Below are 20972 nucleotides of genomic sequence, written 5' to 3'. Positions count from 1 at the left end.
AGACGGTTACGTGTAGAATAATGAAAAGTTACTTTGTAATGGATAAATCTGAAGTATATCTGATAAACTATGTCTATTATAGTTTATATGTTTATTTATATGATCCATAAACTATATTTGTTATAGTTTATATGTTTTTTTTCTGCATTGTTATCTGAACTTTGAAAAGCCACATGTAAGTTACATAAACTAAACATATTAGAGTTTATATATTTGTGTTGTACTGAAACAAAAACCTTTGTATTGTTAATAATTCAACAAGTTTAAATCGTAAAATCTGTGATACGGTTGTTCAATGAAATTCAACATTTATGTCCAAATGCTACTAAAATAGTTTTCAAAAATAATATTTTTGTTTAACAAGTTTTTAATGGCTTTATACGTATATCAATATAATATTTATATAATTATGATTAAATTGACAGTCGAATACATAATTCTACCATAAGCCCACAACCAAACAAGAAACAGGAAATGGAGCCAAATTATCAATTCTATGGCTGTTGAAATTAATTATACATATATATATATATATATATATATATATATATATATATATATATATATATATATATATATATATATGTCCTAAAAATCGTTTTAGCAAACATGTCCTAATAATATTATACACACGATATTGTATTGAAAATTAGTGAAACGAATGATTAATAAGGTGTTATATTGTCACTAAATAATATATGACACTTACCAAAACTTGTAATTATTTGGAAGAATTTGTTCACTGTTAGTGTTGGAAAGGAAATGGTTTGAAATTTGGGAGAGAAATGAGGTGAGAATGTCTACTAGAAGTGTGTAAATGATCCATTTTATTGCTTAAGTATGAAGGATAAAGGTAGTCGGTTTGGAAATTTCGGCCGAGAAGTTGTTCGCGGTCCGAAGAAGGTTCTTGATGCAAGACATCTTCGGTGCTGCTATTTTCAGTCGGAAGGGTTTGCAGTCAGAAATAAATCACGGCCTCACATGATTTTGGTGGGGAAAAAGAATGGTTTCCGGTTGACTGTTTCGGTCCGAGGAGAATGAATCATGCGAGGGTTCTCGGTCTAGCATGAAATCACCAAATGGTGATTTCAATTCACACTTTTGGGATTTAACTCTTTATATCGAAGTATATAAAATGTTTTAAATAAATAACAACATTATTAACTTAATACTTGATGTGTTTGACTTTTATTTAACATGTTTGAATTTTGTTCACTTGTTTTTTACTTTTAATGATTTTGAAATAACGGGTTATTACACTAACTAATCAACGCTAGCATGCAACTCTACTAGCTCATACACTAAACATACAAAGGCATCTCTCCTAGCATTCTATCATGCAAGGACTGAGCAGATCCTTAGCCCCAGTATAGCACGCAATTCAGAGATTCATAAATTAGATCATAACTAATAACAAGTATGGGTATAATAGGGAAAAGTTACTTGAGCTCGGTTGATTGCACACATCACACCCCTCTGTTTGATTAGAAATTTCTTTTTAATTAAATGTTCATTTCAGAAAATCCTTACAAAACTCCCAGTTTGAGTTCATACATACATGAGAGTATGCCCAAATCCCTCAAACCAAGGCTCTGATAACAACTTGTAACATCCCGAAAATCATAGGGTAAAATTTTCATTTTCTTATGAGAAGTACACCAATGAAACTGTATTTGATTGTTTAAAAGTATTTCAAAATACAGAATTTTTAGAGTTCAATCCCAAAATCCCATGTTTCGAAAAACACAGGTGTATGCGATGCGATCAAGCCGGACCCTTCCCTTTTCAAACAGGAAACACCTAAAACCATAAAACATAATATGTAACCAAAAAGCATAGTGAGTTCCCCAAAAAACGAGCCAAACTTGCCATACATACCAAACATATCGAACATATCAAACACATGATAGAAAGTGCTATTATCATGAACCATACATATAGTTGCCATGGGCTCCTCCCATGCTCTTGATTTGAAATGCAATGGGCCCCCCTTATGATCTTTACCTGGAATGACATGGTATCCCCCACATGGTCTAATATCCTAGTGCCAAGGGCTACCCCCGGGGTCTCCCATGCAAGCATCACAAAGACAATTATAATACATTCTACGATACTTAACTACTTAACTTCCAGAGTCCATACTCCGGTCTTGCATACAAATTTGCTAGGAATCACCTCCGGGTCTTTCATGTTAGATTAGGTGTTTAAGCCCATAACTATTATTGGTATGTACTTGACTTGGTAGTATCATGGTCTATTCGGGTTGCATGGCATCAGAACAATTTGGATAGACTTTTGTGAGAATAGGATATTTATGAATTATTAATATAATATAAGTTCTAATATATTAATATGAAATCATATTATTTAATTAGTATTGACCAAGAATTAGTTTGGAATTCATTTTGTGATCAAAAGAGACTAATTAAATAATTGGGGATTGATGTGGTAAATCATTCATTCTTATAAAGTAGGCTTATGTTTATAGTTCTTCATGTTGGGCTAAACCCATGTGGTGACCCATGGATACTCCATGGATGTTAAAAACCATTGATCATGAGGAATGTGGAAAGTCATGAGTTACATTGTGTAACCCTAATGTGCACACTATATAAAGAAGCCTCACACTAGTAAAATCGGCACTTAAGATAGACAAGTGAGGGCTAGCCGATTTTGGTGCAATATAATCTTCTCTCAAGTTATTCCAATTGTTGGTGGTGTTGTGTGAACCATTTGAGGTGCAACAATTGGGGCACTAAGCTCTTTAAGGTTCATGGAATCAAGCAACAACAAAAGGTACGTCATTCAACTATATTTCATATTGTATATACTCCATAATATGCTAGTGAGGTTGATACCTTGGAAAATTGATATTTGCATGTATAATAGAGAAAACATAGATCAAAGGTACATAGGATTGCATGTACACCATTGGAGTGTTAGAATGCTCAATACCCAACATTTCATACTAATGCCAAGAGTCACCCCTGGTCTTCCTATAATACATATACTAAATGGGCCAGCATTGGTTCCTTCTCCCCATAGTACTGTGAGGAGACTCACCTCGAATATTGAAGTTGTGACATCCCCATTTTCACAGCCAGAAAAGACCGATTTTTTATGCTTTATAAAAATCAGAGTACCTCTTTTATTAAAAATGTTGCGGAATTTGTTCCCAGTAAAACATGATAAATACGTTATCAAATCATTTCCGAAGAAAAGTATTTTAAATTTGTTTTAAACATTTGGGATGTCAATGTCAATACAGAAACATAAGCATAAACAGAACTTACATTTATTTACACTAGTGATCTACATCTCTTTAATCTCTCAGTGTAATGTGACTTCATCTCAACACTTGTAATATAAATAAACTGAGCGGGTCAGGTTGCGAAACCTGGTGAGTACATAGGGTTTTCAACCCACAATAATATAATCGACCCAATTACCCATTATCTTCTTTACTCTTAAGGATCTATCCTAAGAGTCATCTATCTCGCATTCGTTCATTCTGAAGTCCTTTGCTTCCAGAGTTATAGGACTGACACTAAATCCATAGCTGCCAATGCTCGTTCGTAAAGACTAATTCCATAGCTGCTGGGTACTAAATCGATAGCTACCAGTGTTTATCTAATATGTACTAAGTCCATAGCTACCAATTCCTAACAGGTACTAAGTCCATAGCTACCAGTGTTTGTCCAATAGGCACTAAGTCCATAGCTGCTGATGTTATTTGGTAGGCACTAATTCTATAGTTGCCAATGTTTACTCACATAATCTTTTATCTCTCATCATTCATTTACCCATCTCATACCCAACATACTTGTATATTTAAAATACGTATACAGTTCAAATCATTTAAAACGTATAAAAAAACGTTCATCCAGCATAGACGGCAAGTATTTAGATAATATGCACACATGGCATGTAGTTTATATAAAATACTTCATATCTATGTGTAAGATGAAAGTAACTATTCACTCACTTAAGAAGGTGGTGACTTGGTACTCGGACAACGCTTCGTTTACTTTAAAATAATTTCCTTCGACGAAACCTAGTATTAATACCACTAGATTTTAGTCTAATATTTACCGTGACTAATTATTATTATTATTATTATTATTATTATTATTATTATTATTATTATTATTATTATTATTATTATTATATAAGCGTTTAAACAATGTTTTTCCAACCACTATATATACAGACAGGGGCCAGGAATAAAACACCGGAGGGCATGATCATTTTGGCGTATAACACTTTTGAAATCTAATAACCCTATGCGGTCCTTTAAAACAGATTCTCCATATCGCGAGTAGTTAAAAAGATATTATAACGACACTTATATAAGTCATAATGATAGCTTTAATATTTATTATAAATTTATAATAACAATACTAATTTTAAATATAAACTATATTTAAAATAGGGTAAGCATAACTTATTTACAAGGGGGTTTGAGTTAGGAGTCGGGCTCTGCAGGGGCAGAACTTCGTCGCTGAATCTTTCTTAGAAAGATTCGTGCAGCGCTTCAACGCTCACCTTACTATACTAAAAACTAAAGAAAGAGAAGTCGGATCACGATGGACCGATATGCTTGGGGGATAAGGAGAGAAAGACTCTTGAATCCAGAGAATGGTGCAAGAAATATGAGAGCCCAAGGCTCTTATTTATACAATTAAATTTTTAAAAACTACCCTCTATAATTACTTAATGACCTTTTAGTTATATAAACAACTAAACACCCCTTTATAATACTATTATAAATAGATTTATTGATATTTGTAGTAATCTAATGTCGTAAGAACTCAACATTAGTCTTATAATGACCGCATCGTCGATACCTTTCTAATGATATATACATATGTATATATATGTGTACGTATATATGATTCATACTTTATTTTAATACGTATATATGTTATTATAATTTGTAACTCGTTCATACGAACTCCGTTTTTGACGTTATTTATATCCACGTGTAGGTGGAGACGTACTTTACAACTTTCGTTTAGACCCCGTCGGCTTATTTTGACTTTATTTTTAAAGTTATATTTTTAACAGGCCGGGACAGGATTGGTTCGTTAAAATCTCATAACTTCTTCATCCGATGTCCATTTTCGTCTGTATTTTTATCGTTACGCTACTAATAACAAGATCTTTGATTCTCGTTTAGGTTGTGTCGGCTAAAAACCGTTCGATCTAATATTCGAATTTCAGGTTGTTCACTGCTAATCCGAAACTTCGAAAAATCATAACTTCCTCATACGAAGTCAGATTTGGGCATTGTTTTTATGGTCGCTTTCGGTTTAAAGTATTCTACGACTTTGTTTTAGATCGCTAAGGCTAAATCTCACTCTATCGTAAATTCACTATTTACGTTTTCCCGGTATCGTGTCGGTTCCATTGCGAAACTTCGATGAGTCATAACTTCTTCGTTATAACTCGGATTTCGGCGGTCTTTATATGTACGGAAACCTTTTAACATATACTAAAACTTGGTTAACATTATTTATTCTAAATAATATTTTTCCTAAAAGTCATTTTCGACACTTATTGCCTCTAAATTGACTAGCCCAGATCTACGGGCGTTACATAAGTTCACTACAAGAATCCCTAGCTACTGGCCCGACGACACATCCAATCTATTAGATCAAAATAACACCCATTTAGTAGTTGGGTTCCATTCTAAGGCCCACCATGCATACTTGGGTTGAAATGACCATTTTATCCCTGACCCGTCATGAACCAAAACTGAGGCCTAATTCCATTAACTAAAAGGTTCAAAACCAAAAGATCCACAAAGGCTCATTAATGACCCAAATTTTCAATTAATATGGGTCTTATCCTAAGCACATAATTTCCTTAGTAACAATTGAGATCACCTCAAGTACCCCCTTAGGACTAACTTGGTTAAAGATAAAAGTCAAAAAGTCAAGGTCAACACCCAGAGTTGACCCAACTCGCCAAGTTGTCCCTTCAACTTGCCATGTTTTTTCCATTTAACTACAAAGTTGGGAAAAATTAAGCCAACCTGCTGAGTTTATCAATAAACTCGTCGAGTTCGTTCAAAACCCAACAACTTAATACAATAAGCACTTAATCTATAAGGACATGGCCCAAAACATAGATTTGACTTCCTTAAGCTAGAAAACCATATAAAGTTGCCAACTTTATGTTCATGCATGTATAAATGAAGCTCTTAAGCTTAAAATGGACTTAATAATTGACTTAATGCATGCATGACACCAAAATCTTCATAAACTTTGCACCTTTAAGCTCAAGGGTACCAAAACCAACTCAGATCTGAAAGAATAAACCCCTTAAATAACTTCACTCCATCATCAAACCTAAAAGAGGACAAAAACACAACAAAACCCAAGATGAGGAGATCTAATCATCTAAAAATCAAGTTATGAACTTGATACCTCAAAATGACTGTAATAAATCGAGTGATTCTGGATCCAAGCCATCCTTCTCCAAGCTAGAAACTTCAAGATCTTATAACTCCTTCACAATGCACAAAATGAACACCGAACTCTTTTCCAAGGCTTAAATGCTTAACAATGGAGGCTACAACTCAATTTAGGGTATTGATAACAGTGGAGGCTGATATGGAGCCTAGAAAACAGACTTAAGGCCTTTCAATAGGGTGCATGACCCTAAAAATTAGGGTTTCCTTCCCAACTGCCAACTCGCCGAGTTGAGGCTCCTCAACTCGCCGTGTTGGTTCATTAAACCCGTGGCTAAAAAGCAACTCGACTCACCGAGTTTAGGCACCTCCACTCACCGAGTTCCAAAGAGAAATTTACACACTATGCAACCACCTCATACCAGAAGTCAAGCATTACATCCTCATCCCTAATCTTCATCTGATGATACCCCGAAAGAAGATCAATCTTGGAAAACCAAGATGCATGCTAAATCTGATGAAATAATTCATCATTCCTCACAAGAGAATAACGGTTCTTCACCGTCAGCTTGTTTAGCTCCCGTTAATCAATGAACATCCTGTGGGACCCATCTTTCTTTTTCACAAATAGGATCGATGCTCCCCACGGGGAACTGTTTGGATGAGTAAATTCACTCTCTAGCAACTCTTGGAGCTGCATAGACAACTCCTGCATCTCAGGCGGAGCTAGACGGTACGAAACCTTGGCCATCAGAGCCGCACCAGACACCAAATCAATACGAAACTCCACTTTCCTCTCAAGAGGCACCCCATGTAACTCCTGTAGAAATACATAAGGGAAATCTCACACAATAGGTAGCATGCTCATCTTTGATGTGGACTACACCCTCGTAATCAAGACATAAGCCAAAAACCCAGAATAACCCTGCTGAAGGAGATCCAACTCAATTTCGCATTCCCGGGCCTTCTCCATCATGTCATTCAGGGTCTTGCACCCTAAAAGTCTCAGATTCCCAAAAATATCATCCCTTGGCATGGAATGATACTATCTTCTTCATCTCCTCATCAACAGCATACTGCGGAATCAATAGTGCCCTCTCCTGAAATTTGGCAGTGATCTCCACCACAATCTTTATAGTCTGCTGCTGATCCTGGAGCTCTCTCACCAAACGTTGCACCTCAATGGCCGGTGCAAATTCATGATCAAACCTCCTCACAAACTCCTCTTAAGTCATCTAAGGAACACCCGCTAATCCCACCTTGCGGGTAACTTCCTCTCATCAGTCTTGTGCTCAGTCCCACAACATACAAGATGAAAACCCCACCTTTGCCGCCTTTGGGAAACAGCTCGTATGTTGGGCATTCTACATGTCTGCCACCCAACATCGACTAGTAATGGGGTCCCTGACCCCAAAGCACTCAGGCATACCACACGCCTTGAACTATCGAAATAAGGGAGCGCAAGCCCCAATCTGGTCTGCAAAAATCTCAACTACGAAAGACTTGAGCCACTCCTCCATGATCGCCATGATGCCCTCCTTGACGGTACCAAAGATCACCGGGGTAGCGTCAAGGATGCCACAAGTAACCTTGGCCGCAATGAGGTCGCACAACCTCTCATCAATGGGCTCTGCACCAGAGCCTGAACCTAATCCTAATCATGATCCTAAACCCGAACCTCGTGTGATCAACACCATCCTCAACTAAAAATACCACATAATACAAATTGATAAGGAAGTTCGAAGGGGTTCCTCGTCACCGGAATCCTCAGAGGTTCCACGTATGACATTGTTTTGGGTACATGTTATATGCTTTCACTAGTATGGGCCCAATACTACCTTTCGTACCTACATGTACCTTCCCCAAGCCCATACATGATACCTCTAGATTAACCAAATAAAATAACATGACCACGGAATACATCATGAAATCAAATCCTAGATTATTCTAGAATTTCTCGATCCTCACCGAACCAGAAACTCAAATCAATTATAGCAGGCTGCCCTATACGTGCAAGTTATACACAAATAGAATCACATAGACTATCATATAAGTTTCTACCCTAAACCACAACCAAACAAGGAACATGAATAAGGCAGAATCCATCATTCTAGGGCTATGCAATCCTAGACATATAAAACTTTCAAAGCATACAGTTAGCAAATAAACAATTCAACATCAATTTCCAAATATAATTATAGCATGGCTAGCACATTGGGAACACTTACTTGAGCTCAACCAATTACACACATTGCACTCTCCCCTTTTTACTTATGAAAACCGTTTTCAAGAAAACTTTAAATTTTGGTTTCTTTTTTGAAAAAGGGTTTACCATTTCTTCAATCCGAGTTCAGACACACCCAAAAGTGTGTCTGAATCCCTTAAACCAAGGCTCTGATACCAACTTGAAACAACCCAAAAACATTGGTAATTTCTTTTCATTTAATACATAGAAATCACATTCGTGTATGTTATCCAAAATTCCATTACATAGCATATTGTTCAAAAGATAAGATTTTCCAAAATAGCTAGTCCAGAATACTGGAGAGTGCATGTTGCACCATCAAGTCGTGCCCTTGCCCTTAGAACCAGGAGTACCTGAAACACCAAACAAAAATGTAAGTACACGCTTAGTGAGTTTCCCAAAATACACAAATCACATATTCATATAATGTCATGCACATATACACATAAAACTACCATGGACTCCCTCCATGGTCTTCAACTGGGATGCCATGAGCTACCGCCATAATCTTATACCCAAGCATCATCGGCTCCCCCTCATGGTCTTAGCAGGTGCCATGGGCTCCCCTATTGTCTTCACGTAAATCAATACACACCAAATAACAAACCATTGCATAATAATTTATAGAGATTTCACATCAATTAATGAGCCGGCATTGGGGCCTTCGACACATTGGTATAGTGAGAAGATTCACCTCAGTCTGCTGAACACAAAAGTTGCTTGACTACTAGCCTGAAATCTCACACTGAACAAATGTACAAAACATCCTAATAAAAATTGAGCCACAACTTAGACAAAGGCCCACCATCAAAGCCAAAATGTATAACTGATATATATGGGCCCATGATCAAAGTCCCAACTACAATGGGCCACATAGCCCAATAAGGCCTAAACATGACACCAATGCCCCAACAAGAACAAATGTCCAATAACTCTGAATAGGACCAGGCCCAAGGCTGAATAGGGCCCAATAAGCATGCAAGACCAACGGAGCCCAACTCTTCTGTGGTGCGTATGCCCAGCGTACCACATTAGTACGCTTAGTGTACTCAACCGTTTTGGCGGTAGGCACTACGTACATGATCTTACGCCCAACGTAGAACCATCCCATGCGCAAAAGTCTATTAAATGCTTAATTCTTAAGGTTTCATCATCCAACTTTAGATTTGAGTCTATTAAGATGTCCTAGGGCATAAAGTTGGCAACTTTATGCCCTTGCATGCCACATGGGTCCCAAATACTTCATTTCTCCCATTAAGATAACATTTGAGACCTTAGACTAATGCTTGGTCTCAGTACAACCTTCAAGATGGAAACTTTATGCATCAAGCATGCTCAAGGAGCTTAGATTTAACAGTCCTAGCCTATGGAGTTGCATAACTGAAAAAAGAGGGTCTAAAAACCAAAAATGGACTTCATAACAATACCCTAACTCAAACTAGCAAAAGAGATGGCAATGTTTGAGCTTTTAACTCCACAAGATTCCTAGGGAGCTCCAAATGCAGGATCCAAAAGATTTTCCATTTCCAAGGCTTGCTTCCACTTCCTTCTCCTTGCTAGAACAGTAAAAAGGAGGTATTTGAGGCACTCACAAACTCAAGACGCACACACAAAGGATTTTAGGATTTTATGGATGTTAGAGAGTGATGGAGGCCGGTTAGGATAAGGTCCAAATGACATAAGGACATTTAAATATGTCACAAGTTCGAATATTAGGGTTTTAGTCCTAAGCCATGTACGCCCTGCGTACGTAGTGCACACCCGCGACCAATTTCCCCTAATATGCTAAGCGTACACCTATGTACACCCAACATACGTAGGGACCCTTTTGCAAAGAAATTTCATTCTAGGGGAAAAAGAGTAAGTACCTGAACCTAGATCGTTACATCATGATACTAAAGAATAGAGGAAGTTAGAATGGTTTCTTGATGAAAAAAATATCACACTCTCCATGAAATGACCAACAAACCCGACTGTTAAAACTTCTTTGGCTCGACCAAGATCACCAACACCACCATGGATGTTTGATAGAGGTGCATCTCATCATGTTGCCTTCAATCCTTCATCATTATACACCCTATCGGAGTATGGCGGGCCTGATGAGATTGTATTAGGAAATGGTAAAAGCCTTTCTATATCTTACATTGGAAACACCACACTTTCCACTCAATCTCCTTCCTTAAACTTGCAAAATGTTTTATTTGTCCCTTAATTACACAATAATCTTCTTTATGTTGCAAAACTATGATAGTATAACAATGTTTATGTTGAAATTTTTCCATATCATTTATTGGTTAAGGACCTACGCACGAGGGCGCATATCATGTGGGGATTGAACATCAATGATATTTACTATGAGGCCATACATTCTCATTACAATCTTACACAAATAAATTCCATTACATCATCCACCAGATCACTTCTATCTTGGCATCACAAGCTTGGTCATCCGTCAATAAAAGTTCTCAAAATCTTATTAAAATTTTAGGACTTGATTACAATAAATTGCCTGATGTTTCGTTTCACTGTGATGCTTGTTCAATGAATAAAAGTCATAAAATGCCCTTTGATGTCAATTATTTTAAAGCCTCCAAACCAACAGAACTTGTCTATCCAGATGTTTGGGGTCTAGTTCAATAATCAAACGATGGCTACACCTATGTCATATGTGTTGATTTTTATTCCAAATACACATGGATTTATCCTATGAAACGAAAATATGATGTTTCCATATTATTTCCGCAATTTAAATCTTTAGTTGAAAAATATTATAACACTCCCCTCGTCTCCCTATTTACAGAGAATGGAGCAGAATATATTTCCCTTACTTCTTACCTACAAGAACATGGGATATCTCATTTCACCACTCCTCCACACACTCTTGAACAAAACGGAGTGGCTGAAAAATGACATAGACACATTATAGAAACTGGTCTTTCCCTCTTGCATTATGCCCAATTACATTTTACTTTCTGGTCCCATGTATTTCAAACGACAGTTGACCTTATCAATCGTCTAGCAACACCTATTCTTGATTTTTAATCCCTTTACCAGCAACTATACAATGCTTCAACAGGTTACAAAAGACTAAAATTGTTTGGTGTTGGGTTTTGAGCATTCTAACACTCCTAAGTGTACATGCAACCCTAAATACCTTGGATCTATGTTTTCTCTATTATACATGCAAATAAGAACATCCAAGGTATTATCCTAATCTAGCATATAAAACAATGAGTGTAACAAGATAGAATACATACCTCTTTGATGTAGAAAGTCTTCATGAAGCTTGAGTGCCTAGCCCCAATAGTGTGGAAGCCTCAAATGGAATCACAATCATCAAAACACTTAGAATAACTTGAGAGAGTTCTACACTTCATGAAATCGGCTAGCCCTCTTCTAGAATAATACTAGTGGCCGATTTTTGTCAAGAATAAGATCTTTATATAGTGTTACAATTAGGATAAATCCTTAATTGTCATGGCTTTCCATTTCCTTGGATCCATGGGTTCAAATACACCATGGAGCATCCATGGACCATCCTATGGGTTTTAGCCCAACTTGATTATCCATGGAGCATTAGCCCACTATATAAGTATGGATGATTTACACAATCAACCCATATATTTAATTAGTCTTCTTTTGATCACTTAATTAATCCTAGATTAATTCTTGATGAATACTAATTAAATAATCTTATTATTCTTATTATTAATATACTAGAACTTATAATATATTAATAACCATAAGTGTCTTATTTCTCTCATTATAGTCTATCCAAGTGCATGGTGGTATGCAACCCAAATGGACCATGCCGGGTCGGGTCAAGTCTTACCAATTATAGTTATGGACTTAGACATTAATCCAACAGACTCCCACTTGGATAAGTCTAAAACTATTATTGCGTATGACTTCAAGAACCAACTGGGAATCGTAGCTCTCAAAAGCTTCTGTCGAACTCTGACCTTGTAGATTAACTCTGACCTTGTCAATGACTTGTCCATTAGATAAGGGATCATATAATCCTCTGTTCTCATGATATCAGCCGGACAAATACATGGAACAACGTCGTACTTATTGTCCAACAATTTGTTTCCCGATTTTCGATTTGATTAACAAAGAACTTAATTGAACACATCAATTCAGTTCTGACTGGCCGGTACATAGGTCACAACAAAATCATCGAGGGGCCCAGATATCGCTTCTATTTCTAGAAGGAACAGATAAACTTCGACTCATATGCTTGTTCTACTACTTGTTGAATTGTACACAAAGGCACGTTTTATAACATCAAGTTACTGATGCGTTTACGTGCAATCAATGCACAACCAACTCATAGGTAACAACTCATATCTCTAGGTTTGAAAATTTATATGATATTACCGTCTCACGATCACTCGAGATAAATTCCATGAAGTGATAAAGTGAGCGTGGGTTTATTCCAATACTCATAACTTATAAGCACTCATGAATGTTGTAGCAACCATTGCCATGACTAAACCCATTTAGCCATCTACAAACCCGATTCATGACAGTCTTGATTCATACCTACTTCCAACATATGAACGACTGTGGAGTGTTTAAATAACTTAGTCATTCGGAAAGAATAACCTAGCTATTTTGGAAGTCAAAACATGCAAAGTGAAACACAATAATAATTGAATCCAATATGGTCTCAGAACCCGTTTGAATATAAATAAAACCACCTTTTATTTATCACCATATTGATTACACATTATTCAATGTTTCAAATAATCAACTTAAGACTTGAATAAAAAAAACAGTCGTCCCATGCTCCTAGCATGTACACTTTGTTTTCTAAACAATAGTTATGCCATACCCCAAGTATGCACACTATGTTTGTCTATGATCCTTACATTGTGATGTAGATCAATTGAACATGATTCCAATGATACTCATTTCACAATCCCAAATCCTTATTGTAAATGTGAGAATCCCCGATTCCTATCATTTACCAAAAAAAAATATGTTAGAATTTAAACTTTTATGCAATGTTCCTCTTGTAATGATTATTCACAAAGTCACCAAAACCTTGTCACTAGTCATTACAGAGTATTCCAAAGAAGCTCAACTTCTATGGAACGGAAGTCTCATATTCAAAGTACATTGCTTTGAACATCCTTCTTGCATTAAGGTTTTCTAATCTTACATAGATTGAATAACTTCCACCTATGGAGACATTTCCATAGTCCCATTTTGACTATCACTTCTGAACAAGAGTTACTTTTTTTCAGAATATGTCAATACGGTCCTGCCAAAATTAACACTATACTTCCAAATGTCCATGAGCAACCAATCTTTGGCAAACCTCAGATTGTCCTCGACAATTGCTTAATCACTTTAGTCATATCCAGTTCTAGACTTTTCCCTTCTAAATGCCTTAAGCATTTGGAAAATTTAGAAATGATGAATATTATAGCATGTGAAATCGATCCTATATCCGAAGCATATGGGACACGATTCATGATGTTTGACATAAAGACATGATACTAGACCAATCTTTTGCTACAATATTTTTTATTTGCCATGTTTTCAAAATTTAACTATGAAGAGGGATGCCGTAATCATAATCGAATTTTGAAAATGCAATATATATAGAATTTCTTCAAGTTGAACCATTCCAACACAAAATTCATATATATTCTTGACTAAAGATGATTAAAATCTCAATCTAAGCTTTAGAATTGACATGAAGTATAATTTCCTCTCCCTTAATCATAGCTAAACAACTTTTCAACCCCTGCAACTTCACGAATTGAAACTTTGTTTTCTAGAATTAACATTGCTAGCTTGCAATACTAATCATAATAATCATGCTCCCACTAACATGATGATTATCAACATAACACTTATCCTCCCACTAGCTCTGACATATTTTCAGAAATCTGCTGGACTTCTGAAATTTAGATTCATACATCCTTTCTTAGATAGCTCACATGTGTGTCTAAACAATTTTCAGAACTATGAAAAGGGATGCCGTAATCATAGTCTCAATTGCTTAGGCATTTTCCATTTCTCACAAGTCCATGTTAGTGTGCCGGTTAACCACACGCGCTCCACTAACGACTTTTGAAAATGCAAATAACACAATTGCTATCTACGTAAAATCTACTTAGTGAAAGCGTTTCCTCACCATCATTTTCATGAATCGGAGAGAAACCTTATGACACTTAGATTTTATAGTGTATGAGTTCCTATCCATGCGAATTTGTCAAAACCATAATCACAAGATAAGGTTAGTGACAAATTCAGCCTTACATGGATTAAACTTATTCAATCTTACTTTCTTGTCACCTTGGTAGCACAAGGCCCACCAATGCTTCCAAGTTGAACTCTGATAACTCACATGCAAATTCAACTTATTTGAAGTAGGTACAGAAATGAGAATTATGTCAACACGATAGGTTGCAAACCTTAAGTCGTGTGCTAGTGATAAATTACAGGTTTCACTCTTGATTAAATCTTGAAACTCTTTCAGGATCTTTAAGGCTCCCACTATCCCCTTGACATATAAGTTTCCCCAGTCAAGAATCATTCCTTGACAAAACAAATATTCAAGGGATAGTGCGGATTCTTATCAAGACTAACACTTCACACAATTGGTCTTAGTTGGTCTTTGTCTCATCCAAGACATCACAACTTACCAATCTCAAATGTACAAGAGTAGAAACATTTCACACTACATTTGATAAGTGTTTTAAACCTTACTTTATGTCACTCAAGGTTACAATCTTGGAGTAAGACTCTAAGAATTGTTTTGGAACGAAGTATGACTTATCTTCTTGATCTTAACCAATCCAACAATTCATGACCTCTCTTCTTAGCCATAACAATGCACTAAGACGTCCTTAGAGTATGAATTTGTGATATGGTTTCTAAATCATTAAGATGATCATAAAACTAATACTAAAGTACTCTCCCATCTTTTCAGATTTGAGAAACTTTTATCCTTCTGCCTAATTTGATTCTTCTTATTCGCTCTGCCATACATTGGAACCTTTTCAATGTTACAGAATTATACTTAACCTTATAAGTGTAATCATATTTACTAATCTTTAGTAAATCATGACAAATCAATCTTTGTGGTGAACCTTGACCAGTGCACACCCAGTGTACCTAATTCCTTAGTACTTCAATTGACCCACATATACATGTGATCAAAGAATTAGTCTTAATTTTTCAAAGATGAAAATTCTCATTCATCATACAATACAACTTGTATGATTCCAAGTTTTTGTCCAATTGAAACTTGGGTGATGAAAAACTTTCTTCATTTGGTAAATTCAGACACTACCACAAATGAAAGAATCAAATCCACTTTCCAATATTGCTATTACTGGAAACATATAAGCAACAATTTTCCACAGATGCCATTGTAAGGATATTTTTAAAATAAACAAAATTAAAACCCCTTTTTTTTCTTTTATTTTAAAACTTTGCGGAAAAACTTATCCTTACAATCCACATGAAAATCTTGTTGTTATCTATTCACTAGCAATATATTATAACTCCTAAGAAGTAGCTCAAGAATCCGATCTTCAAACTACGCGATAGAAATCCATCTACGCGATCAAATTCAACATATTCTTTCTTTAAGTTTCTTTAGCTTTTCTTTGATTCTTAAAACATCACCATGTGACCCAGCACATCATGTATCAAGAATCTCAGAATAGAAACTTAGCAGAGTTAAGTAGTGGACTTTACCTGAAGTAGAGTCAAACTTATCGACTTTAACATCCTTAGGTAAATTATGGCAGCTTTGCAACCAATGCCCCTTTCTTTGGCAATATAAACATATGGACCCTTTGATAATGGTACACAGGACTATCACAGACTTAGTTTTTCTCTTTACCATTTGGTCAACCGAGTTGACTATGGCCGGTCCCTTTCCATTGGGAAGAGAATGCTTTTCTGGATTTCCTGTGTCACTATTGTCAATGTCCATCAAGTTTTGAGGAAGTTGATCTTAACAAATAGATAAAATCATTAGGGTCTTGTCATAGTCTTTTTCATAGGTGTTCCAAAAGAACTCACTATGTGACTTAGAAAGTGATTGAACCACCAACTTTCTCAAGACTTTGACACCCAACTCTCCCGGCTTGTCAATATGTGACTACATCTCCAAGATGTGACCACACCAAGACCTTTACTTGCCAATAGGGCTCGAGTGACTTTAAACTTTTCAAGAACTTGTGGGTGAGGGAGAATAATTGGAGGAGATAGAGGAAGTGAAGCATGATGTTGAGGAACATCATCTTCAAGAGATTTGGGAAGATCATAAATGTCCAAACCAGACATGTTTTGGGAGATATTCAAGATAGTTGATTTAAAGTCCTTAATATAACACCCAATATGAAATATTAAGGCTAGGACCCAACACAGTATTTTATAACTTGGAAGAGGGATGCTGTAATCCAAGATATAAGATATTTGAAGGTAGGCGAATGACGATTCACCAATTTCCACCATGAAAAACGAAATAATTTATTAGGTTTTAATTGGATTTGAAATTCCTAGATCTTTTGAGATTCATTGAACTTTTCAATGGCATGTTTCAATCTCGAGTGTGTCCTCTCAAATTTTGTGACTGGGATGCCGAGGATTACAAAACAAGGTGTGAATAACCATACCAATTCACTTGGTACCCTTAATATTATCACCTAATCAATGTGCCGGTTAACCACACACGCTCCATTGATCTATGACAAACATTAAGTCACCCTTCGTGGTCCTTACTAGTCCAAGTTAGTGTGCCGGTTAACCACACACGCTCCACCAACGACTTGGTATGGTACAAAGTGTGAATTCCATGGGCTAGCACCAAATTCACATTTTTCCTAAAGTAACTAAGATTGGGAATTAAATAAAAATATTTAGTTACTTTATAATAATCATTATACTTTTAACGAGAATTTAAAGTCATTGTCCTACCCGTTCGGCTAACGACCCTCCACCAGTCAAGCAAGCGGTGGGTGAGAGTATACACCCATTAAGTCGCCATTTTATAGGCAACAACCTTATACCCACCTTATAGACCGGTTTCGTGAATGAGGCCTACTAACGGTAAAACGACTTGTTCTTATACATATATATATATATATATATATATATATATATATATATATATATATATATATATATATATATATATATAAAATAATTAACCATTAATGTTATAAATAGTATAAGTGTTGAATTTTAACTCTTTAGAATTCTAAGGGCTAACTTGGAATTAAAGTATTCATAAGAGAAAACTTTTCAAATTTCAAAACTTGAGGGCAAGTTTTGAAACTATTCAAAATTAATTAATTCCATAACTTATGTGTTTAAATTAGTTTTAATCCAAAAAACTCTTCAAGTTCCATAACTTATGGAAGACTTTAAACTAATAAGAGAATTAACTTTTCTTTATTTTTATAACTTATGGAATTAATTAAGGTTACACTTTATTTATTTATTTATTAATGAAGTGACTCTTGAACTTCCATAACTTGAGGACATGTTGTGGAGTCATAAAAAAAATCAATGACACAAGACTCTTTATTTTGTAACCATTACCAACTTTTAAGAGTTTTATGAGTCTTTAATGTGACTCTTCATGTAACTTGAGGACAAGTTACACAAACACATTTTATACTCAACTCTTAGATTAAAATGGATTGAAAACAACTATTTCAATTAACTTTTCTATTAATCTAAGCAACTCATAAGAACAAGATAATTCAAATCAAACTTTCTCATGTAATTAGTCTAAACCTTAAACTAATACAAAACATGAATCTATTGACAATTATCTTTGAAAATGGATTAGCATGAACATTACCACATTAAAACAAGTTTGTAAGTTCAAAAAACAACTTAGGGTAATGTTCCTAGTCCATTTCTAGCCAAAAACCTCGAAAATATGCTGTCTGGGGGTCCAAATCGTCAAGTGCATGAACCGACTCGGCGAGTTGGATCGTTTTGATCAATTTTTAGGCATGGACTCACCGAGTCCCTTGATGGACTCGCCGAGTCTGATGATCAAACAGCAACACTTTCGATTTTTTTAAGCAGTTTTGCAGGTATAACAAGAAAACAAGCCTAGGCTCTGATACCACTGTTGGGTTTTGAGCATTCTAACACTCCTAAGTGTACATGCAACCCTAAATACCTTGGATCTATGTTTTCTCTATTATACATGCAAATAAGAACATCCAAGGTATTATCCTAATCTAGCATACAAAACAATGAGTGTAACAAGATAGAATACATACCTCTTTGATGTAGAAAGTCTTAATGAAGCTTGAGTGCCTAGCCCCAATATGAAGCCTCAAATGGAATCACAATCATCAAAACACTTAGAATAACTTGAGAGAGTTCTACACTTCATGAAATCGGCTAGCCCTCTTCTAGAATAATACTAGTGGCCGATTTTTGTCAAGAATAAGATCTTTATATAGTGTTACAATTAGGGTAAATCCTTAATTGTCATGGCTTTCCATTTCCTTGGATCCATGGGTTCAAAGACACCATGGAGCATCCATGGACCATCCTATGGGTTTTAGCCCAACTTGATTATCCATGGAGCATTAGCCCACTATATAAGTATGGATGATTTACACAATCAACCCATATATTTAATTAGTCTTCTTTTGATCACTTAATTAATCCTAGATTAATTCTTGATCAATACTAATTAAATAATCTTATTATTCTTATTATTAATATACTAGAACTTATAATATATTAATAACCATAAGTGTCTTATTTCTCTCATTATAGTTTATCCAAGTGCATGATGGTATGCAACCCAAATGGACCATGTCGGGTCGGGTCAAGTCTTACCAATTATAGTTATGGACTTAGACATTAATCCAACATTTGGTTGTCTATGTTACCTGTGGTTGTGTCCTTATGCCTCGGCCAAACTTCACCCACGCTCCACCAAGTGTATTTTTCTTGGATATTCCTCCTATAAATCATCTTATAAATGTTATGAACATCTCTCCCATCGTCTCTACCATTCACTACATGTTGAATTTGTACAACATATTTTCCCTTATGCCACCATTTATGCCACCCCAGTACCTCTCTTTACAGCTGCCGAATTTCTTCCAAAACCATATATTCATTCTAAACAAACCAAAACCTACTTCCCACCACTAGTTGTAACCCATATACTACTTATTCCAATACACCTTTGATTAATCTAACAAATACTTCCTTACCAACTTCTCCTATACCGATGCCAAACATGTCACCCTCCTCACCATCCCCACCATCTTCTTTTTCTTTACCTAATAATTCCGAAACTCCACTACTCCATCATCACCATCTTCTTCCACTTCACCTATCATCACATCTCGCCCTACCTCTCAAGTAAACTCCCCAATATCCCAGAACACTACCTTGCCACCCCAACGTACCCGTAAATGCAATCCCAAATATTACAATTTTCTTTCAAATTTTGCAAACCCCTTTTAAATGATTTTTTTACTAGTTAAACGTATGGAATATGAATATATAAATAAAATCTTAAGAAAATTGTAAATCAAGCAAGAAAAATGAAAATTTTATTTTATTCTTCACGTCTAGGATTACATCTGCTACCCTTCACCCGATTCCACCAACACTTAAGCCATCCACCTATAACTAAGCTCTAAAAGACCCCAAATGGTGCAATGCATGATCTTCCACACTTGAAACAAGTCACCTCCTTTTACATTTGCTACCCTTCACCTGATTCCACCAACACTTAAGCCATCCACCCATAACTAAGCTCTAAAAGACCCCAAATGGTGCAATGCCATGGACTCAAAATTCAATGCCCATCTTCAAAACCAAACCTAGGAACTTGTACCTCCAACATCTCAAACTCCGATTGGTTATAAGTGGGTATTCCATGTTAAACGAAAACCTGATGGATCCATTGACATATACAAAGCACGTCTCGTTGCTAAAGGTTTTCTCTAGCAATATGGCAAAGACTACTTTGATACCTTCAGTCCTGTCACCAAACCTATCACCATTCGTACCGTTCTCTCCACCGACTTAGCAATAAATTGGCCATTGCGACAACTAGATGTCAACAATGCCTTCCTTTAAGGAACCCTTCACGAAAAAGTCTTTATGACTCAACCTCCGGGGTATGTTCATCCTCAATTCCCTCACCACATATGCAAACTCAAAAAATCCATATACGGTCTAAAACAAGCTCCCAGAGCTTGGTACATCGACCTCACTACCTTCCTTCTTCGGTTTGGCTTTCAAAAGTCATTAGCCGATGCCTCTTTGTTCATCTGCAAACACCAT

Source organism: Lactuca saligna, chromosome 3 (genome assembly GCF_052625555.1).
Source record: "Lactuca saligna cultivar CGN05327 chromosome 3, ASM5262555v1, whole genome shotgun sequence".
Taxonomy (NCBI): domain Eukaryota; kingdom Viridiplantae; phylum Streptophyta; class Magnoliopsida; order Asterales; family Asteraceae; genus Lactuca; species Lactuca saligna.
Note: the sequence above shows the minus strand (reverse complement) of the source record.